Below are 24750 nucleotides of genomic sequence, written 5' to 3' on the forward strand. Positions count from 1 at the left end.
GAGAGATTCAGTTAACACCATGTCAAATTTAATGGCTCCCTTTCTTTGACAACTGAATCTTCTGGAATGGCAAAAAGAAAGTTTGTCATCTACCTTCCTTATTAATGAAAGAGCAACAAATACCCATAGTTTTCTTCCTACCAAATAAAGCAAACTAATGATGAGAGATTATGCTAATTATTTTAGTGTGTTTATATATTTTTTAAGAAACATTCTATTAGGGAAAAAATATTGGCCTGAGAAATAGCTGGCCATTTCAGGGATAGTTCTTTCAGCAGCTGATGTATTTAGTCCCTGATGTGTGACCACAGATAACTGTAGGGCTAGATGATCCATAAGGTCCCTTTCTTTCCATTTTTCCTCCCTTTCTGTGTTTTTGCCTCTCTTCTCTTTTTGATATTATGATATGACTCTTGCTGTCAACCGGCTTGCATCCTAGGGTTAAAATTGTTGGTACACATTATTGAAAGTATACACATAAATAATATCATATGGCCACATTATTACTATAAACATATTTGTAGAAAATTCTGGGGTAATAAGTACTATTTTTTTTTTTTTTTTTTTTTTACAAAATCTTGTTTCTTACCCTAGAAGGCAGTTATTACTTCCAGTTATGGAAATGTAATTAAAATAATGTCTCATATGACTGAGATCTTTCACATATGGCTATCTTTAGATCCTATGTTATGGAGAAGGAAATGGCAACCCACTCCAGTGTTCTTGCCTGGAGAAGCCCAGAGACAGGGGAGCCTGGTGGGCTGCCATCTCTGGGGTCGCACAGAGTCGGACACGACTGAAGCGACTTAGCAGCAGCAGATCCTATGTTATGTAAAATTCACTGAGTATTTTTCACCAAATGCTTTGTTTACTTTTAAAAGACCTTAAAATGTTACATCAAAGGAAAACTTTCATCAAAAGAACCTCAATGAAACCCGAAAACAACCAAACACTCTATTCATCTGTTTAATGCTTTAGCAAAGACAGACTTATTACCCCAGCTTATAAGCTAACTAGACTCATCCCTTTAGTCCTTTCATGTATGCTTTTCCCATGGCCAAAATTCTGCAAATTACTAAAAAACACTGGCAAGGAAAGAGGTTAAAAACAGAGAAACCATTTCATTTTAGCTGAGAAAGTATTTGTGGAAACGTTACCCATGTGAAGTACTGGCAAATTCATCATCTTAATCGTCTAAATCAAAGTTCCTGAAGAATGTAACCTACTTGACGAGAAATTTGCCTCCAACGTTCTCCTTCTAGGTTAATTTAAACCAATGTATAGATGTTTTATATGCTGCATGTGTGGTATCCCAGAAGGTTGTGATTTTTCCCTTTGAGTGTTGAATATGCTGATCACCTCTTACTAACAGTGCCATTCAATGCACTTAAAAACACAGTCTATCTTTTGATGTAAGTAGCGGGAAAGAACAATCATTAAAGACTGGAGTGTAGAATTGTTGTTGACTGCAAGTGTATCAAGTGAGTTGAATGGCCTGTGTTTCTAAAATGGGAACGATCTCTCCTGTTATTCAGAGAATCTGCATTTATATGATACCCAACATGGAAAAGGAAGCCTTGATGAGTAGCCAATGATGTGGAACTTGCTGTATTTTCCAACTGACTTGTTTTTCCTACGAAGGCGGCATTTTGTGAAATTGTGTTTGTTTTTCTTTCTGATAGGTTCTAATTGAAGTTTGAAGGTTCATTACACAGTGCCTGGGAATATGTTGTCAAATACAATTCACCTCTTCCATAGTGGATATTGGCATAATTTTATAGGACAAGGGACTGCAGAGTCGTCTGCTGTCATCATATTTAGCTCCCATTTTCTTCATCATGGACAGAATTTCTACAGTGTTTAGAATATCTACTTTGAAATGTCAGTACACTGAAGCAAATATTAAAGAACAGATTTGAGTCTGAGTAGATGAACATTGGCATTCAAACAATACTTTGTAGGATAAATCGTATGTCTCTTTTAATTATGTTGAAAAAATGCAACCTTGAGTCACAGATGTATCACCTGAAATTGAAAAAACATGCTACTTCATCAAAGTCATCTTCATTTAATAAGAAAAATAAAAATTTAAAAAAATGTTTGCTCTTATTACACACACTTCTCATGTAGCAGGACATTTCTAATTTTATTTGGGAAATTGAATATTTGTTGAGTAGGCTTGGGTTGCTCGGTAAATGAGCCTGCTTTAGTGTGAGCACTATTTTTATCAACAGATTTTATAAACTGGCTTGGTAGTTTCCAGTTCTGTGGCAAGAACAATCTATCATAATAAACCTGTAACATAAATGTACAAGATACATTCTTGTTTCAAGAGTCTATAAGAGGAAGTCCCCTCATGAACAGTTTATATGAGAGGATCATAAAGTGAGGTTCAGCAGCAGCACAAGTAAAGTGCATTGACTAGTGCGTTGTTAAGGTCCTTTAAATCATGAAAAAATACATATATACTTTCAAGGATTTATTAATCTTACTGCAAGTATATACATATATTTATATTTTGTAAATAACAGTTGGAAAGAAGAATTTATATACTTTTTTAGAAGTACTGAGTGGACCATATATTAGAAAAATAAAGCAGGCAGGGCAGTGATCTCTTGTTTTGAGTGAGATACTTTGCTGTGTTTGACATTTGGGTGATATGGCTGTGCCAGTATCATTTTATTTTTCTCTTGTGCAAGTTTGATAAAATTAGTTTATATTTTGGAAAACACAAACTCTGTTATATTTTGAGGAAAATTTGCCTCAAGATATGAATCAGATTTAATAATGTGGTCATCAACCAAACTACTCTATTTATTTAATTATTTGAATATTAACTAATTAAATAGATAACACTGTGAAAGAAAGTTGAGATATGTCAAATTTTATTTTACTCCTATCTTCATTCTTATTTATTTGAATCATTCATTTATTCTTTTAGCTCAGAGGGGCTAAAGGAAATGAGAAGTAATTTAAAGTATATATGTTTCTGAGTATACATATTTGCATACAAACAGTAGCAATGGCATTATTACTTATGGCCAGGACTTCACATTGGGTTCAACCTGGTGTCTGAAATACAAATGTTTTGATTTGCTTTTTTGCTAAATAATGATCAGAAATTGTTCATAGATTTTAGAATGTGACTGTCGTTCTCTATTAGTACAGTTGACCCTTGAACAACATGGACTTGAACTGCATAGATTCACTTGTACATGGATTTTGTTTTCAAAAACTATAGTACCTATATTTTCATTGTACATATCTTTAATTGTAGTGAAATGTTTTCAATTAGAGATCACAATATGTAGAATCCAAACAACTAGAGTGTGAGTCATGGTTCTATTCAAATTGTTTCAGCTTCCTGCCTCTGGGGGTCATTTATCAATTCTTTTGTTTCTGAGGCAGAGACAGCAGTAGGCAGATATTTTACAGTGTAGGGGTCAGTGCCCCTTTGCGCTTTACCCCCGAATTATTCAAGAGCCAGTTGTATAAGTTTAGACATTAGACACTTGTTTAAGAGCAGCTGAATATGAGTTAAATTCTTTTTAGAAAATACAGGTCTCCTCTGTAGTTTTTACCTTCCACAGACAACTTCTGGAAGTCTCTCCTGTTGTTCCTGGTTAGCACACGGGCCATTCAATTCAGATACATAAAAACAATGCATGAGAACAAAGACTGAAAATAAAAGAAAACTAATTTGAACTCAAGGGATTTTCTTGGGCAAGGCCTCAGAGAATGTGCCAACTCTTTTTAAGAAAGGCATTGTATTTAAAGGCCACATTTAGCTGAATAGATTGAAAAATCCTTATTATTTTGATTAATGGTTCAATTGTTGTCTCAATGCTAAATATTCAGAAAAAGTATCTATTCACTCACATTTTAAAAAGGAGATAAATTAAGGAAAAAGTAGGTCAATGTGCTGAGAAATGAGCTTTTCTTTATCAAATGGTTAATTCTGTGCTCTTTTGAAAGAGCAAAGATCAGTTCGGCAAATAAGGTACTTAGAATAATGAAAGTACTGTACACAGGGAAACTGTCCTTTTGTTTTGAATCTAGAACTGATTAATTAAATTTCATTGTAGAAGCATTGCATAAAACACATTTCACGGCCAAAATTTTTCCTCATTACACAAGCTAGTGAAGATCCAAATTTCAATGACTAACTCAAGTGTAGGTGGGAAAATGTGCTCCCAAACTTTATGCGGATTGTTAGAGAAACCTACATAAGGTCACTGGAAACAGGGACTAGGGAAGTAGCTAGGAGTCAACAGCCTCCATTCACTCTTGATGCTGCAGAGCTTTGAGGGTTAGGCTCTTTGCACTGAGATAGACAGCAGCATGAGGAAAGCTTTCCTTATCATGTGTGCCCAGTGGGATTTTTGTGACTGTTAATGAGCATAGATTGAAGCTCTCTACCATTCCCCAGAACATACATGATCAAACAGTAATAAAAGGGGAAATATTAATGAAATCAGTCTTAAAAGGAAAAGAAAAGAATTGTTTTTAAAGTTATCAAAGAACAACACAAACAATAGTCAATATCTATGTTTTTATTCATTGATTGAGCCAGATATCTGTATGAGCCAGATATCTGTATTAGACTGACCTCCGGTGATGTGCTATAAGTCAAACTTGGAGACATACTGATGACTAGTTTTCATGGTACATGTGACTCCTGTCTGATACTGTACTGAGGAGACCAGAAGAATCTATACTGAGCAATGCCTGATGAATGTATTTGCCAAGCATTTAAAAAACTCTCCCTCCTGCTCAAGAATGTAGGGGAATCCCTGCCAGTCAAGAGCACAAGGTTTGCAGGGGTTTCTAGAAAGAAGACTCGATTCTCTACCCAGGAAAGCAAACATATTACTGCTCAGTGGATGATGCAAATTTGAGTCTGAACTTTGCATCTCAGGTTGTCTCTAAGTTATTCAGTCTCCAAAGAGCGTTAAGAGTCTCAGCCTCAGGTCTAGCATTGCTCAAAGATAAGATTGCAGAGCTTGTTCCTGCATTGTTTTCCTCCAGCCTAAATTGTGAAGATTAGTTTTGCTATTTAAGGATTTACATTAAAGAAATCATTCACTTTATTTTCTTTCTCCAGATGAAATGGGTTTATTCAATAAAAAAATAAAAAGAACTATTAAGGAAGGGCTTTTCCTTCAGTCTGGTGAGCAGCTGCCTTGCTGACTACCCTGGGAGGTCTTTACAATAACTGAAATGAAGTTCTAGCAGCCCTAATATCTAGGGCTTACCTGTCTACTCTGGGTGAATATGTATGAATGAGCATATTGGGATATAAAGCATATTCATTCATTCCCTAGCTCATTTATTAATTGTTCAGTAAATACGTTTGAGCTTATATGCCAGCCACTGTTTTAAGCAGTGGGAAAAGAGAAATGGACAAATCTTTGGTTTTGTGATGTTTTCATTTTTGAATGAATAGGGATCAGGGAACAAGTCAAAGAGCAAGGACACAAATCAATCCACAAAATAATTTTGTAGTGATAAGGAGTGGGAAGAAAATAACACAGCTGTTGTGATAGTTCATGGGGTGGGAGTCAGTTTGGGTGGTCAAGAAAGGCTTTGCTAAAAGAGGCAATAGATTAGCTGAAGCTCAATTAAAAGACTTCCCAGCTATGAGAAATCTAAGGTGCAGGTGGTTTTGCATGAACAGAAGATTCAGAGATCCTAAGATATGAATGTCTCATGTGGGATGAACAGAAACAAAGCCATAAAAGCTATAAGACTAAGAGTCAGGGCAAGGGTGGTTAAGACGTAGAATCATAAGACATGCAGGGGTCAGATCGATATTGTAGGGTTTTTTAAATGGTGGGGCTTTGAGTCTTGTTATAAGTACATGGGAAACCAATAGATTTTGAAACTGTACTTGTTTAATACTGTGTTACTTTGCCTGCTCTCTGGAAATCATGTTATAGGGAGACAAAAGAGTTAGAAGCAGGCAATGCTGCTGCTGCTGCTGCTGCTAAGTCACGTCAGTTGTGTCCGACTCTGTGTGACCCCACAGACGGCAGCCCACCAGGCTCCTCTGTCCCTGGGATTTTCCAGGCAAGAATACTGGAGTGGGTTGCCATTTCCTTCTCCAGAGATCTTCCCGACTCAGGGATTGAACCCAGGTCTCCTGCATTATAGTCAAACTCTTTACTGACTGAGCTACGAGGGAAACCTAGTTGAACAGGGTTAATGGAACTATAGGGAAAATGACAAAGGGAGATCTTTTATTTATTAAAAAAAAAACGACACACTTTGTCTTTGGTCTCTACAGTATGCAATAACTTTTTAAAATAATCACACTTGTGCAATTTAACAGAACTTTTGAAATCTTAGTTTATCACTGATATTCCAGTTTCTAAAACCAGTTATTTGAGAATATATTTTAGTTATTACAGCTTACTGTGTAGTTTTGAATACTTGGGATACTATTTTTTATTTTAATGAAAATGAACATTCTGCTTACAGAAGCTGTTGTACAATGTTATTATTTGTATAGACAAGGAAAGTCACAAGTGCTCTGTGAGTGGAAGGTATCACATTGGTGTTGCCACAGAGGTGGGTTCAGGTCTAAAGCTGGATGAAGATCAACACCAAATACAATTACAACTGGTATGCAGTTATTTTGAGGTCCAGAAAGAGATAATAAACATTGAGAATCTGGATAGAGAATTACTAGAAATAATTTTTATTTCAGAATTAAATACCTTGAATGAAATAAAGAATCTGATATTTTGGGGAAAAGTATGATGCTATTTTCTTTAAAATGTATAAGTTATAAGCTGCAAATCACTGGTATTATTATGATTGCAAATTACCAAGTTTAATTCTTAGGAAAATTGAAATAATCTTCTAGCCCCACATCATATTTTAGTCACAAGTCTTTTTGTTTTGTTTAATAATCATTTCTTGAAAGAATGCAAACTTATGGTGACTTTCATTATGCTACAAGTTATTTTTAAAAATTTCCTTCTGGATAGAATATCATAGAGTTTGAATTTAGGAAGTAAAGGTGGAAATTGAAATGTGAAGAGCCTTCAAATATACTGTCACTTTAAATAGTTCTCTTCTATGTTGCATGACCTACCAGTGTTAAGAGTCTGTATGAGTTTTTGCAGCTGCATTTGATTTTACCAACCGCCTGTGGGTACAGTTAAGAAGATGGCTTCTTTAGGGCTTATAACTGAAATTGGATAAGGTTCAAAGGTTCAATTGATATAAACACACTTTAATTAAGAAAAATAGTATATTAAAAATTATTCAAACAGCTTTTCTCTAAAATTCATTCCTGAACATTAACAAATAAACTTGCATTCATGATAGAAAATTCAGTTGTTAGAAATCATATTCTGTCTTATTCTGATAATTTATTTCTCTTTACTTGTTAGGATACTTGTTCTTAAAATATGATAGATGATTAATGATAATTGTCATCACTAAGTTGATCATTCCATGTGATTTTATCGATACTAACTACCTATCTTTTGGTGAAATAAATTAAGTTGTAATTTAGAATGACTGTAGCCAGGTGGCTCAGTGGTAAAGAAGTCACCTACCAAAGCAGGAGACACAGGAGATTTGGGTCCGATTCCTTGGTCACTAAGATCCCCTGGGGGAGGAAATGGCAGTCCACTCATGTATTCTTTCCTGGGAAGTTCCATGGACAGAGGAGCCTGGTAGACTATAGTCAGTGGGGTCACAAAGAGTCGGACGTGATTGAGCACACACAGGCCTACAACTATGAAAACAGGTAGCTAAACTGTCTCTTGTGAGAGGTGCTAGCTTTCTTTTGCAAGTCACTTGAAGCAGGATTCAATTGCTGAAGGGCTGGTTTTATTAATGACTGTGTGGGAAGGTCTGAATAGGAGTCCAAATTACTCCTGTCATTTCCTAGCAGTGGTATCCTGTCTTCTAGTCTTCCCGTTGACTCAGGACAGTTTGGGTACCCAAGGCTTTTGCAATCAGGAGGAGCCCATCTCCTTTGCCTTCCTTCACCTGGTACTGGAAAAGCATAGAGAAGACCAAAATAAAAAAATACTTAACTTTCTTGTATGGAGAAAGCATTTTACAGCATTTTGTTTCCTGTATATAAGATTCAACATGATACTTCTATTGTTAACCTAAAGTTCAACACATTATATTTTAGCAAGCACTTATTAACATTTTATGTACTTAGAGTTGTTGTAGGTATAAATGAAGTAGGTTACCTACCCTTAAGAAAGTGTACTGTTGACTCTTGACCGACATGGATTTTAGCTGTATGGGTCCACTTGTACTCCCATTTTTTTTCAATAAGTACATGCTATTGTTGATCCTTGAACAATGAGTTGGTGGGGTTAGGGGTACAGATCTCCAAAACAGTTGAAAATCCACATATACCTTACAGTTAGCTCTCCTTATCTGAGGGTCCTCTGCATCATTGGATTCAGTCAACCCATGGACTGTGTAGTACTGTAGTATTTCCTGCTGAGAAAGAAACTCCTCCTGTAAGTGGACCCTCACTGATCACACCCCTGTTTTCAAGGATCAGTCATATGGTAGTGCATGATCCTTGGCTGGTTGAATCCATAGATGCAACACTGAAGATAGTTAGGAACTGTGGCTATGGAGGGACAGCTGTAAAGTTATACATGGATTTTTGGTGCAACTGAGGTGCTTTTCAAAAGTCAGCTGCATAATTATATTATGGATAGGAAAATAATGAGTGTTCACAGGACACTCAGCCTCAGCTTGTCCCATGGTGTGATCTGGAGAGAGAATTGCATCAAGGAATGGAGTGTCAGGGTTCTATACTCATGTCAGTCAGCCATTGGGTGCAAGCTAGGGGATGGGGTTAATGCAAGTGATGTACCTCTCTGGGTGTTGCAGGCCGGGTGACTCTCGCCCACAGAGGGCAGGTCTCTGGAATGGGTGCAGCCTAAAGACACTAGCAGCCAACCCTGGCTGCAGCTAGGAGAGGAGTTCTCAGGCCTGGCTAAGTGTTCTGGGCATCAATGGAATTTCCCATGCTGGGGAAATTCATGTTGGGAACATAGAGTATTAGGTGTAAGAGATTAGTCCAGCCTGCTGGGCAGTATCCATTAATGCAGGTTTGTCAAGGCTTCTAATTGATAATACTATAATACTATATTAAACATTAGTTACTGTTCCTTTATGCATTTTGAAGAAATGAGAGTTTAAAAAAATTTACTTTGTAAAAGATCCATATCATTCCCTTCCTTATAAATCGAATGGCTTATTGATTAAGAACATTTTGCTTAGACCCTGGCTCATCTCTTGCTGTATAAATAACTTTAGGTGAGTTACTGAATTATGCTGAATCTCAGATTCCATCTGTAATGTGTGGGCTATTATGTCTGCCTCCAGTTTGTTGTATTAAAGCAGTAATCCATGTGAAGCATTCAAGAGAATGCCTGGTACATAGTAAATGTTCAATGAATGCCATTTATCACTTTAAGTGAATAAAAACTTTATTCTTTCAATAGTGGGTATTTGGAGCCACTATTGATTCTTTCTGGGGCTTTATTGGCAAAGACTGTGACCAAGGTGAGGTGGATGAGATGCCTCGGGCATCTGCCTTCTTAAATTCTGTGTCATAGGGTACTTCCCTCACCTCATCATTGAAAAGTAAATCTTTATGCTGAATTAGAAAAAATTACATTGACAAGGATGGTTTATTGATATGTAAGAGCATCCATAAAATTCATTGCAAAGGTAAAAATATTAATAATGAGATGATTTTAGTGATACTTTGAGAATAGCTCTGATTCCAAAAGATCTCTGTACCTCTTGTCTGTCCCTGTGTCTTTTTTAATGATCTCTTTAGTATTAATATACTTTCATTGCTGAGATACACAATTTCAACTGAGTACAAGAGTTAAGAATACATAGAAAAATAATGGATACAATGTAATCAACTAGCTTATTAATTTAAAGGTGAAGGTGGAAGGAAGGTGAAGTCGCTCAGTTGTGTCCACTCTTTGAGACCCCGTGGACTGTAACCTACTAGGCTTCTCTGTCCATGGGATTCTCCAGGCAAGAATACTGGAGTGGATTGCCATTTCCTTCTCCAAGGGATCTTCCTGACCCAGGGATCGAACCCAGGTCTCCCGCATTGGAGGCAGATGCTTTAACCTCTGAGCCACCAGGGAAGCAATTTAAAGGTGGTTACTAGTAAGTTACTATATTGCAGTAGAAAAAAAAAATTAAGACTGGTGATTCAACAATTGCTGCCCTAATAGCTGAAGTCATCTTTATGTGGGGCAATCCTAAATCAAAGTCCTCATAAGACGCTACAGGTCTCTTAATAGCTTGGCTCATGTGCTAATGAGCCCAGGACATTAGAGCTCATTTGCGAGCAGGATTCATGACTTCTTTATTGTGCAGTTCTCCTACCTCTGGCTTTGGCTCAAAGACATAGCCATACAGAGAAGGACACTGATAATAATAGAGCTTGACATTTTTATAATTTTTCTTCTCTCAGCAGCACTTTATAATTCTTGAGTCAAAAATAACAATGAAGTTACTTAAAAAAAATAGAAGCCTAATTTGAAATACAGTATTTTGTGCCTTTTTCTTTCTTTGAGAACACCTTTAAAAACTATTCTGGTGACTACTACAAATATTGAAAGCACAACAGTATTTATGGCATGATTTTAAAATCCTCCATCTCACTATATGCTTCTCTAGCTAAATGATTTAATATTTGCTTAATTGTCTCTAGATAGTATTAATTGTAAGAGTTTGCTGGGTTGCTTCATGGGATTTAGAAGCTGAAGGAGGGAGACAGGAGGTTTGGATGGAGGAAGAATGGAAATGGCCTTTTTGACCCTTGAAAGAAGCTTCAAGTGGCAAGAGCTGAAAGGGTCTCTCAGACAAAGGACCCTTTAATTATAGGGTTGGGGCTTCCCAGGTGGCACTAGTGGGAAAGAACCCTGCCAATGCAAGAGATGTAAGAACTGTGAATTCTATCCCTGAGTGGGAAAGATCCCCTGGAGGAGGGCATGGCAACCCACTCCAGTATTCTTGCCTGGAGAATCCCGTGGACAGAGGAGCCTGGAGGTCCACAGTCCATAAGGTCGCAAAGAGTCAGACATGACTGAAGCGAATTAACATGCATGAATGGGGTAAGAAAAGTATAAAAAATTTTATATTAAGCTATGTTCAAACATATTATGGTATATGATTCTACACTCATATGCAATTTTCAGATAACCCTCCAACTTAATAAATTTTATGAGGTACTAATTCAGACTCTTCTGCCAATGGTATTAATGCAGAAACGTTTGAGAACCGTTGTGCTGGACATCACTGATTTTCAGATAAATATTTGTAGAGTAAGTCAATTAGACCTACTAGAAATGAAGCTATGGATTCACTGATTCACTTATTCATCCATTGTCCATTCCATCCATCCATCCATCTATCTGTTCATTCACACAGTATATATTTATCAAGTCACTCTATGGGCTAAATCTTTTTCTTATTAACTTAGAATATAAAAATTAATCAAATAGGAATTCTGTCTGCTCCATGATGCAATCTATTGAGAAACAATTTTTAAAGTAAACAGCATATGGTGAGCAAAGTACAGCCATAAATGAAACAAGATGTTGTAGAAACATATGACAGGAGAATAATATGTTTTTAGAAGAGTTAGAGAAGATTTCCCAGAGGAAGTACAACTAATCTGAGATTTTTAAGGGTGAACAGAATTTCAAGTAAGCAGAATTTGCAGTGAGGTTGGCGATGGGAGGATGGGGCAGAGTGTTTCAGGCAGATCATTTAGCACTTTATCTTGTGAGGAGATCCCTTGGTGAGAAAGTGTCTAACTTTTCCCAGAACAGAGAGTAGTTTGGAATGATTGAAATTTAAGTGTGGGGACAATGATGGAGACGGAGGAGGAGCAGGGATCAGAGGGAAGAAGTGGAATTATATGGAACAATCTGATCATGAACTACTTTATAAAACTCTTGATAAAGAGATTCAGGAAATCCCTCTGATGGTGGTGAGGAAAATGAGTCAGAGGGGTCAGGATGGGACAATCCATTAAGAGGTTATTGAGGTAATTGAAGGAATTGGTGACAGTGACCCAAACTATGATGGTGATGAAGGAGATGGGCAGGCATGGGTGGACTGGCAGATTGTTTTTTAGTAGTTTGACTCAAAGAAACTTGGTAACTGATTAGATGTAGAAAATGAGGAAGAAGGGGTTAGGCATGACACTCAGATGTCTAAGTTGGTTAAAAAAAACACAGAAAGATTTCAAGAGGAAACAAGAGTTTCCACTTGGGATATTTTTTTTTCCTTTTTATTTCCAGTGCCTGATAGATACTCACAGGCAAGTATTTAAGTGTTAGTTGAACAAAGTCAAAGCTCAGGGGAAAACTCTAACTGGTGATAATGATTTGGGAAATTTCAACATATAGTCATTGGAGCCCAGGGGAATGGGAGATGTTGCCCAGGACAAATTCGTAGGGTGAAAGAAGTCGTGATAGGGGCGCTGTGAAAGACATCAACATGGAAGAGGAAGATGCTTTCCCTGAGGATATAGTCTGCATCTTGATTTCTCCCTTTGAGAGAAGCATCATCACAAAAGAAATTCTTTTACTTCCATATTTCAGGCTATTTTACAGCAGTATCTCACTGATGAAGAATGTACAATGTGAATGCTGTTAGCATTCATGAGAAATGTGTTGTGGGGCCTTCACATCTGTAAATGTCATTTTTGTAGACATGAATCCCAAGAAATTCTAGGTTTTAGGCTCATGGTTGCATTGCAAGATATTCTTCCAATATATAACTTATGAAACTAATCCATACAGTAGCCTGTGATCCAGTGCCAATATGTGGACATGTTATTATTTCTATAACCCCAAACTGGGATTCCCAGTATGACAGATAAAAACTACTATGTGCTACAAAATAGAAGACATAATTTGGTTATTTCTCCTCTTTGGATTTGTTCAGAGATGTATTTTATTCTGGTGATATCTGTGATGAATGCCGTTTTTTGGCCTATAACCCTTTCCTGCATGATCAGTTTTTGTGAAAAAACTTCACAAGTCTACAGGATCATGTTTCAGCCTCTCTTCTTATTTATTTTTTCATTTTTGAGAGAGAATGGTCTTCAAACTATGTGAACTAAATTTTATTAATACTTATAATAGTCAGTGGGTTATTGGCTTCGATATTACTTTCAGCTTCTGTTGCTTCAGAGGAGTGATTATGTATACTTTACATTTCACCTGATTTAGATTTCCGTTGAGACAACCGTTTTCTGACTGTGTCCTCATGTCTCACAATTAATTTATTTTCAACCTCTCTATAGTTTTACCATTATTTAGATACATAGTCTTATAGCAGAGGAAAACATATTGAAACAATTTCAAGACTTAAAAAAATTTTTCTTGTTTGCCTCAGATAGTATGTTTTATTTACTCCCTCTCCAGACTGGAAATACTGTAAAATCAATGTTTTACTTTTGCATAAATCCCACATGTATCTATTCTGGTTAAGAAGCTTTACCACTATAGTTGACTTTCTTCTAAGGGGAACTTCTCTTTTAAAAAGAACCCATTAAAATTATTTCCTTTTTATTCTGTGAGGGAAGATGAATATGGAGTAGCAAGTCTGCAATAGAAAAAGTGTCCTGGGTACCAGCAGCTTCACTGACTAGCTAATGAACTCACACATTAACCAAACAATTTTGAGATTCAGAGTAGGACCTGAGAGGAACTGCCGATGAATATTTGTAATAGATTATTGGAATTGCTAGTAGATAGTTGAAACTTCAAAGAAGTCTGTGTATCCCAAGAATCCAAGTACTCTTTCAGCAGTTACTTTTCAGAGCACCTACTCTGTGTCTTAAGCACAGACATTGAACTAAAACCAGACCTCTTCTTTCTTTAAAGACCTTTGCAGCCTATGGGAGAAACAGGCTATACCCAAGTATTCAAGCTAACAGAAGTATAATTCAACATGAGGTATGATGAGAATTGGGGTTCTCCAGAGTGTGTCACCGAAGAATATAATCTTCAGGACAGGCAACAGTCATGAGTCACTTCTCTGAGAAAGAGACTCTTGAGTGTGAGTAGAAACTAGGCAAGCAAATTGGGACAGCGGGTTGGGGAAGAGATAGTGTTTAGAGAGAGATGTTTTAAAGAGTATGTTGAGGATTTCTTTCATTATCCTAATTAAATAACATTGACCATTTAGATCCGGGTAGACAATGGGGTCGTGAAGAGTCGGACACAACTGAGCGACTTCACTTTCACTTTTCACTTTCACGCATTGGAAAAGGAAATGGCAACCCTCTCCAGTGTTCTTGCCTGGAGAATCCCAGGGATGGGGGAGCCTGGTGGGCTGCCGTCTCTGGGGTCACACAGAGTCGGACACGACTGAAGTGACTTAGCAGCAGCAGCAGCAGACAAGCTTACTTTGTGTAGGGTCAGATAATAAACATTGTTGCAGTTATTCAACTTTGTTCTTGTAAGGGAAAAGCAGCCATAGACAACAGGTGTGTGAGTTGTGTGGCTGTGTTTCAATAAAACTTCAGGAGTAGTATCTTGCATACTCCCCAACTGGGTAAAGTTCCTGCCTTATTTCCAAGTTTGTCCACTGGAACTGGCCCAGGGATATTTGGGGGGACATTAATAGTGCATAGTCAGCAAGCATAAATGCACTTTATATTTGGAAAATTGGGTTAAGAAAAAAAAGTTGGACTCCTTTGATTTTCCTTTGAACTCATCTCGCAAGAAGAAAGGGGCAACCTGATTCATCTGTCAAGAGAAAGAGCATAAGAGACAAAGTGAAATGCCAGAAACTGGATTACTAGAGGGAATGAATACTAAGAAAATGTTAAAAAGTTTTCTTGAAAAGCAAAAATCAGTTGGGAGGTGAACTTGTTCAAAGTGTGCATTAACTTGCCTCTCACAAGAACAAACTATGTTATCAGGCTGTGCTCCAGCTTGTCTGTTATACAGCACCTGTGGTCTCCATAGATAGCAGACTCTACTTGAAAAGTATTGAGTTTAGTGCTCATGCTGTAGAGAATGATGTAGTGTTCAGATGAAGTCTGGTAAAACTAAAAAGACTTTTAAAAAGTGAGTTTGAGTTGCCCTTATAATTATAGTGCTAACTTTTTAGAGTAATTTCACAAAACTTTTTATGCTCAAGTGCCCAGTTCATAAAATGCTTGTTAAAATCACATAGTCTAGTAAAGATATTTTGGAGTTAGGACACTGGGCACAATGTAGAGAAGACATTCATCACTCTGGATGGCCTAGGTTATGCTGCAAAAAACAAACAACCCTAAAATCTCAGTGGCTGTAAGCAAGCAAAAAAATTTTTTTTTTTTTGTCCCTCACAATATATGTTCATTGTAGTCAACACAGGGCTCTATTAATCTTAGTCACTCGTGGAGCTGTTACCATCTCAGTGTTGCAGGTGGCCATGATGAAAGAGCTGACTCTGGAGCAATTAAATGCTTAGCCAGGAAGTGACTCATACTGCTTCTCACAATGCATTGGCCAGAACTAGTTAAATGGCCCCTACTTACCCATAGTGAACCAGGATATACAGCCTTACTATTCATATGCCCAGAAAGTTTAAAGCTGGGAATATTTGGCAAACAAGACTCTAGGCCATGACACAGTTTTATAGTTGCCTGTACAACTGTTTTATTAATGCTTATCTCTTTAGCTTGATAGGGAATAACATAAGAACAGGGGCTGTAGTTGATTCTGCTGTTTCCTCTATGTGATATATTAAAATAGTGCCTGGCACAATAAGGGGCTCAAAAAATAGCTGTTAAGTGGATGAAACTATTTATCTAGTTTAGCCCTTTGATAATAGATCATGCAAGATAATGTGCCCTTTCTTGTCATCAAAGTTTTCAGAAATAGGAGTTCTGTGTAATATTATCCTAAAGTAGATGTAAAGTCACTATTGAAAATTATAGCCCTATAGTTTCTCTTCAAAACAGATGTTTTTTTAGAAGGAATTGAGGTTAATTTTTAAAAATATCCACCTTTTTCCCATGCTAACAAGGGAAACAGTTGAGATGGTGGCACATTTGACCTTAGGGGGTTTGCTCATGCTAATCAAGATTATTCTACTATAATAAGCAATCCCTCAATTTTAGTTGCTGAATACAGCAAGGGTTTTATCTCTGTCTCTGTCTCATTACTGGTCCAACTTGGGTTACTAGGGAGGTAGAAAGAGGAGCTTTGCCCAATATGGCCACATTAGGACTGAAACTCCACTGAATGGACATTTGCTGGACACCTTGACGGGTGTGAGGACACTTGGAGGGTCCCATGCATGTCCTCCTTTCTTGGCCAGGATGACAAGTATCACTTATACCTGTAGGTCACTGGCCAGAATCCCATCACATGACCTCACCTAATTCAAGGTATTTGAGTGACATGGAAGAACAGATGAGATATTTGGAGAGCACCACTTTTTCTACCACACAGATAGAATCTCTACAGAGATAGTTGAAAGGTCTAAATATTAACATGTAGATATTTGGAGGATTCCCTTTGTAACTATGGGGGTTTTATTTTGGATATGGAATGCCCTAGAAAACAAACACATATTCAGATCATAAGGGATAGAGCAGCTCAGTCATGGCTTGCAAAAACTTTCAATGTAACTGATATGATAATAAAATGATAGGATGAGTTTCAAAGAGGAAACGAATTGGACTTTTAGAGTCATGGCTGGTCCTAATAAATACAGGCTGTTGCTGCTGTTATGGAACAAAACAGTGAAAGGTCTGTCTGCTATTAGGGGACACGTTTTATGAATTGATATCAAATAGTCATTTTTGATGTCATATATTAGAATAGTGCAAGGGGAAAATGGCTATTTTTGTTTCCTAGATTGGTGTCATAGACGGTAACATTTGTTGTATGTTTTAAAATGTTTTGTTGTTGGACCTGTAGATACACAGACTTCCTGCATTCTAGCCTACGTGAAATGACAATACTTCAAGTACATGAATAACATGCCAGGTTCTAGACTTTCATATTGAATAAAGAGGTCCTCTTTGGTATTTCATTTTCTCTGTAACCAAAAAAAGTCCGTTCACTTTTCTTTTGAGGGACATTTCTCATGGAATAATGGGTCATATTAGGTTAAGTTTAGGAAATTTGTGTTTATCAAGCTGTCCGCATATCTGTTAAAAGAATTTCACATCTATAAATAAGTAAGCTTATTTTTCCATGGTGCCAGAGAGATAATGGAACTTTTATATAAAAATATTTCTACCAGCTGAAACATCATGATTGTTATTCTGATATTTTCTCTGCAAATAGTGAACTGTGTGTCTGTTTTAGAAAGTTGGAGTAGATATTTTTTTTCTTGCTGCTTGAAGACTTTTAACAACAACAAAAGCAAATTTAATTTTAATGTGTATATCTTAAGATTTCTTTGGACCAGGACTAATAATGTGAAAATCAATCTGGGATACCAATCATTGAACAAATGTAGGATTGGATAAGAGATAGTGTTCCGATAGTCTTAGTTCTTATTCTTCCCGTTTACAGTCGTGATGAACACTTTCCCCAAACCTCAAGCTACATACTCTTTCCCATATTCCACGTTTGGTGAAGGAAATGTCATTCATTCAGATGCCTAAGCCAGAGTCTGGCGTCATCTTTTCTTTCTTTCTGCCCCATCCAGTCGCATGTAATTTAGTTCTGTGGTTTTCAGTTCCTAAATACGTCTGATTCCCCTCCCTTTGCCCTGCTTTTTCTCTGCCAGTCCAAGTCATGTTCAGTCTACCTGCAGTGACCTTTCTATCTTCTACACCTAGCGTTATCATTCCTCTGATTAAATGGCTTTGGCTGCTCTTCATTTGTCAGGATACAGTTGAGATTCCTGAGAGCTGGATATATTTCCTTTCAGGATCTCATCCTTGTTTGCTTTTCTAGCCTCAACTCTCTTTACCTGTCTACATACTGTCTGAACCTAAGACATTAAAAATGACTTCTGGTTCCTCCAAAATATCCTGTTCTTTCTTGCAGCCTTTCCTTTGTAAATGCTATTTGTACGGCCTTCAGTGCAGAAACACAACCCCCAGCTCCCAGTTCTTCAACTTCTATTCATCGTATATTTAAATTTGTAATGACTTGTCTGGAAGCTGTCTTGTAATTCTTGGTCAGTTAGATAGCTACCTTCTCTGCTATCACAGCTCCGTGTAGCCCTCTAGCCTAGCATCAGTCACACATTTTCAGAATTGTGCTTTTCCTTGATTGTGTTCTTCACTGCCTTGCTCTTTGAGGATATTAGCTGTGTTTTCTTTGTTTATTCATTTTTTATACTGAGAAAATTTAATAATACAGAAAAAAGAAATACATTCTTAGAAATAAGAAGTCTTGACATGTCATGTTTCTTTTTTTCTTACAAAAGGATCAAAACACAACTAACCTCTATCTCTATCCTAAATCTGACTCCTTTTCTGCCTCCCTTACAGGAAAGCCCCATCATGAGTTTGTGGAGATTTTCCATTGCACTAAAAATACCTTTACGTATATATTATGTAAACATAGTAAATATTGTACATTTATATTTTTACAGTTTTAAAAAATGATTTTGTATGTTCCACAAGATACCATTTACAATTTTATTTCAATACTATGCACATATATTGTTGCTGTTCAGTCGCTCAGTTGTGTCCCACTCTTTGCGACCCCACGGACTGTAGCACTCCAGGCTTCCCTGACCCTTACTATCTCCTGGAGCTTGCTCAGACTCGTGGCCATTGAGTCAGTGATGCCATTTAATCATCTCAACCTCTGTCACCCCCTTCTCCTCCTGCCCTCAGTTTTTCCCAACATCAGAGTCGTTTCCAGTGAGTCAGTTCTTTGCATCAGGTGGACAAATTACTGAAGCTTCAGCTTCAGCATCAGTCTTTCCAATGAATATTCAGGGTTGATTTCCTTTAGGATTGATTGGATTGATCTTGCCTCCATGGGACTCTCAAGAGTCTTCTCCAGCACTACAGTTTGAAAGCATCAATTCTTCGGCACTCAGCTTTGTGACCTTTATTTAATATATACCACTGACAGTTATTTTTCTTTCATTAAACTGAAAATTAGGGTAATCAGACCGTATTAAACATTGTCCTCTGTTAATCATTTTTTATCCAGGGCATAGAAAATGCAGTGCATTTTATATCCATTGTATAGAAAAAGTATACAATGAAATAATATAATAGACACATGGCACAACTACTTGCATTTTGTAAATTGTGATTATCCTTGCAAGTTCCACCTTTTCCTTTCTCCTCAGTCCTTCTTATTTCCCCATGCTCCAGATATGGTTCAACAAACACATGGTTCTGTTTTCTTTTATTTCTTTCCTGCTGTGATGCTGGGACAATTCAGAACTACTAGCAAATTCTCATATTTAGTCTGACATGATCTTTTCCTGTTCATCAGCTGCTCAGGCTCTTGCTGTGCTATAGTTATTATGTATCAGTATAAGCTGTTTGACTAATGCTTCCTCATTCCTGCCAGATGTTTAAAAACTTACTTCTCTCCTTGAGGACATATTCATATGTGTTTAACCATGAAGATCATTATAAACAGGTGTCTGGATTTGAACTCTCTTCTGCTTTCCTTTTCTCCAAGCTTCTCATTTTCTCTGTTCAAAACATGGCCATCTTTCAACTTTCTGGATACCTCTAAAGGAAAAATGCTGTGCCTTACAAATTCTCTAGGATCAAATTACAAATTTCTCATGGTGAAAAGCATTTTTCTATGGAAGAAACAAAGTACCTTTGTAGAGATGAAAAAGTTAATGAAGTTTTCACAATGAGAAAGACATTTCTCACAAAACATATTGGTTTCCCTCTGAATGTCTTGGTAATTTAATCTTTGTAGTCACTTTAGATGACAACAGACATGGCTTAGTAACATTTTATTCAATTCCTTAGTTTTCTGGGGGAGTGCCTGGGCTGTGTTTGTATTACAAAACAACATAAATTGCTTATATACACCTTGGGCATCACTTGACTGCATTGAATTGGGATGGAAAATAAAGATTCATGAATATTTCAGAACTTTACTAGAAACCATCATTTTCTTGCTCTTCTGTGTAGATCTTCTACAAATTAATTAGTAGGTCTGAAATTCATGATTTTTATTATACATTCAAAGACTGTATCACTTTTTATTCATTTGATATAAATCATAATGTAGTGTCTTGTAAGTACAGCTTTTAAAAAACTCTTGTTCATAGCCTGCTTCATTCCTTTTAGATTTATATCCATGACATGCATGGTCCTGAATGTGGAATGGGTCTCTCTGAGGAAAAGTGGGTCAGACAGTTGCTTGTGCAGATTGAAGAGAAACTGATAGCTTCCCGGGCTCTTTTGAAGGGCGCTGTTTTATAATATGGATTAGTCAAGGCTTATAGTGCAGTTACCAGCCTGAACACTTCAAACCACTGAGCAATTTTAAACTATTCCATGCTTATGGCAAAATTCTTGCCTTTTGATGTTGGGGAAGGGGTAGATGTTGTATTGGAAAATGAAGCAAAAATAAAAACAAAAACACTGGGTGGTTTTGGGGAAGGGGATTGACTTTAATAAGAAGTTTGGACTCTTAAGATCTTGAAATATCAACAAATGGCACACGAAAGCAAAACAAAACTTCACTTTTTGCTTTTTGTATCCCACTGGATAAGCTGATTTAATCCTCCAGTATTTAAAAAATGTTTTATCATGGAAAATTCCAAACATTAAAAATAATGAATGTATATACAGAGCTCCCCAAGTATACATTGTGTTAGTCACTTAGTTGTGCCCGACTCTTAATGACCCCCATGGACTGTATCCCACCAGGCTCCTCTGTCCATAGAATTCTCCAGGCAAGAGTACTGGAGTGGGTAGCCATTCCCTTCTCCAGGGAGTCTTCCTGACCCAGAGATTGAACTCCGAGTCTCCTGCATTATAGGTCGATTCATATAAGTAAACATTAGTCACTTAAATAAGTACTACTCATCACCTAGTTTTTTTTTTTCAGTCTGAAACCTTACTGACTATCGTCTTTCCTTACTGGATTCTCTTGAAAGAAATCCCGAATAACATATCATATGTAATCTATAATCTGAAAATACGTAAGAATGTCTGTAATCTGTAAATATCTAAGAATCCTAGGAAACAAGGGTTATTTTTAAAAATATAATCCCAATATCATTACACACTAAAAAGTAAATAATGATTATTTTGTATCATAAGTAGTCAGTGATAATCTAATGTTCCTTTTTAATGTATTTTGCTGAAATACTTATATTAAAACTTTTCATCAGTAACTATTTTTTGAAACCCAGGTGGAGTTCACACAGGAAAACTGATTAAATATTTGATATTTTCTCTTTATTTTCCAAGTTTTCTAGAAAAATCAGTTAGTTGGTTCATTAATAGCCTTAAATGGTGTGCAGTTTGTTTTATGTATTTTTTGAAAATTTTTGTTGGATCATAGTTGACTTACAGTGTTGTGTTATTTATAGTTTTAGATGTACAGCAAAGTGAATCAGTTATATATATATACATATATATTCCCTTTTTCTCATGTAGACCATTACAGAGTACTAAGTAGAGTTCCCTGTGCTATACATAGGTCCTTGCATGCATGTGTGCTAAGTTGCTTCAATTGTGTCTGACTTTTTGCCACCCTATGGATGGTAACCCAGTAGGCTCCTCTGTCCATGGGGTTCTCTAGGCAAGACTACGGGAGTGGGTTGCCATGCCCTCCTTCAGGGGATCTTCTCGACCCAGGGATTGAACCCGTGTCTCTGATGTCTACCTGAATTGGCATATGGGTTCTTTACTACTAAGGCCACCCTTACTGCTATCTATTTTACGTTCGGTACTGTATATATGTCAATCCCCTGGTAACCATAAGTTTGTTTTCTGCATCTGTAACTCCATTTCTGTCTTGTAAATATGTTCATCTGTACCCCTGTTTTTAGATTCCACATATGGGGTCGCAAAGAGTCGGGCGTGACTGAGCGACTTCACTTCCTGTCTAGTGGGAGTGTCTTTGACTTAGCTCTTTAGTCTTTGAAGCTCAATTTCCTTTGCTGTTTTCCGTGCTTTCTGGCATCTGAAGATGTTGCAGAATTGTCTTACTGATTTCCTGCCCTACTCTTAGAAACAGTCATTTCACCAAAGAACTCTGGTCCTTAGGGAATGATGTTTAGAGGCCACATCTAGGCCTATGGACCTCCCCACATTGTGCAATGGTAAAGAATCCACCTGCCAGGGCAGGAGACACAAAAGATGGCGATTTGATCCCTGGGTCAGGAAGATCCCCTGGAGGAGGAAATGGCATCCACAACAGTGTATTCTTGCCTGGAGAATTCCATGGACAGAAGAGCCTTGTGGGCTATAGTCCAAGGTATTGCAAAGAGTTGGACACAACTGAGTGACTGGGCATGTGCACGCGCACGCTCTAGGCCTGGAGGGCAATTCACTGTTAATATGTTGGTAGATTTTAGGTCTTGTAGTGGACCATGGGGGAAATATGTACTTTTTGAAAGAGAAAATAGATCATGAGTTCACGCTGGTGTGAGGCTGTGTTTAACCTTTTATATTTTATATTGTATTTATTTTCTCATCTGTTGAAAGTTTTCATTCCTAATAACTTATTTGCTCTGTCATGCTCTCTGTCTGTATATGTGGTTTCAGAATAATGCTAATAATACTAATAATGCTGAAATTATTATTTTTAATTCCTAATCATTATTTTGTATTTTTTAAACATCTAACTAGGCATTTACAGTCAAATTTGTTTTAAAAAGATTCACTTGAAAAAATTCTTTTATAGTTAAGCTACCAACTCTATAATCACAGCTTCATTTATTTTATGTAATTTTTTTTCATTAAGGCATTATAATTTTTAAAGTTTTATTTCATAAACATTTTAATAGTTCCAAAGTCAGAGAAATCTAGACTCCATCTCTCTCCATCCATCTTGTTTGTTCCCTCCCTGATGTGTAGCCATTTTCTTTAGTTTTAGATTATTTTTCCAGTTTGGGGGGTTATCTCAAAATAGTTATACAAAGAGTCCACTTAAGGGTATGTTTTCCAGTCTTTTGCTCCTACAAGCAGACTGCAAGCAATGTTTAGTGTATGTCTCTCTCATCTGTTTTTCAGTATCTGTTTAGGTAGATTCCTAAAAATGTGACTAGTCAAAGGATAAATGTGGATATAAATTAGATATGTCAAATTCCTTTCTGTGTGTGTAGGACCATTTTCCAAGGTCAAGATCAGTAAGTGATAGTGTACTTTATCCTGCAGATTATCTAACGAATCGTGTATCTAAACTCTATGTTCCAAAGATTCTCAGAGTGTGTCTGATGGTGAGGGAAGAGGAAAAAGGGAAAACTCAATTTGAAAGGAATAACTTCAAGTTAGAAGACCCAGGTTCAATTCTTGGCCAGTCAATTTTGTTTTTGACCTTAGACGGGTTAGTTATCTTTTTTTCATTTGCCCCATAGATATGTGGTGAAGATTGTGCTGACTGAAGAAAAAAAAAAAAAGCACAATGTGAGAGTTGTGAGTTAAGTTTTATTTGGGACAAATGAGGACTGTAGCCCAGGGGGTAGCATTTCAGATAGCTCTGAGAAACTGCTCCAGAGAGGCAAGTGGGAAGGTCAGTATATACGTGCTTTTGGTGAATGGGAAGTACACACATTTTTGCAGAAAGTTGCTGTTAATCTCATGAAGACTACTGCTAGTCATAAGAAACAGATGTCACCATGAAGAATTTTAGTGCTTTTCTAGATATGAGGAGATACAAGCAAGAATTGGGCTTATAAAATCTTCTCCTGAAAATATCTTGATTGTCTGAAGACTTGTTCTATCAGTTTTCCTCAGAGCACAGAGGGTCTCCTTCCTGATCTCCACCCTGAACTCCTTTCAGGGAGCTGTTGAAGGTCAACAGCTGCAGCAGCTTGTATTTAATTCTTAGAGAGATAAATGGGAAGTGCCAATTTGTATGTGACAATTGAATGGGGCAATATTATCAAATATATGATAGAATACCTTATCCTAGTAGATACTCAGCATGTGAATTTTAAAATGTAAAGCAATTGAGACTTTTTTTTTTTAACTATCTGGAATTTTCCAAAAGTCTTTTGCTGAGAACAGGCAAGGTAATGTCTACTACTGACCAGTGATTTTAGGATCACCACTGTCCCGGATGTTATGATAATCTCTAGTGCTGCCTCAGAAGGCCAAAGTCCACGTTGAACAATAATTAAAGTAATTATTTTAAATAAATATAGTTTAATTATTACTTGTGCATTTTAAAAGTAATACGTTTGATTAAAATAATAATAAATATGTGTTACTTGTAAAACTTACACGCCAAACACTTTTCCTGAATTAAAAATTATATAATTATAATTATCACAGAACTCTGTCATATAGAGGGTGTTATTAACCCCATTTGACAGATAGGTAAACTGGGATAAGAAAGGCTTAGTAATTTCACAAATTCATATTAACTACCATGGTTGCAACAGTTTTTGAAATTGACAGTCTGCAAATGTATGTACATGAGTGTGTGTGTGTGTGTGTGTTTGGGTTTAGGGGAAGAAAAAAGTTCATTTCAACAAATCAAAACCAATTTAGTGCCTTATAAGTGGTATGACAATGTCCTTGTTTGCCCAGGACCATGGCACCCCACTCCAGTACTTTCGCCTGGAAAATCCCATGGA

At 36.9% G+C, this 24750-nt stretch overlaps 1 protein-coding gene and 1 long non-coding RNA gene across 3 annotated transcripts in view; both read left to right on the forward strand.

The window, feature by feature from the left end:
• Nucleotides 1–24750, forward strand: part of LAMA2 (laminin subunit alpha 2) — a 676446-nt gene that overhangs the window by 71524 nt on the left and 580172 nt on the right. The gene's annotated exons all lie outside the window — the stretch shown is intronic.
• Nucleotides 7600–10208, forward strand: LOC120862772. Its single transcript, XR_005720843.1, has 2 exons — nt 7600–9948; nt 10176–10208. It is a non-coding gene; the product is annotated as an uncharacterized LOC120862772 (long non-coding RNA).

The sequence above is a fragment of the Oryx dammah genome, unplaced genomic scaffold, assembly GCF_014754425.2.
Source record: "Oryx dammah isolate SB20612 unplaced genomic scaffold, SCBI_Odam_1.1 HiC_scaffold_4, whole genome shotgun sequence".
NCBI classification, from domain to species: domain Eukaryota; kingdom Metazoa; phylum Chordata; class Mammalia; order Artiodactyla; family Bovidae; genus Oryx; species Oryx dammah.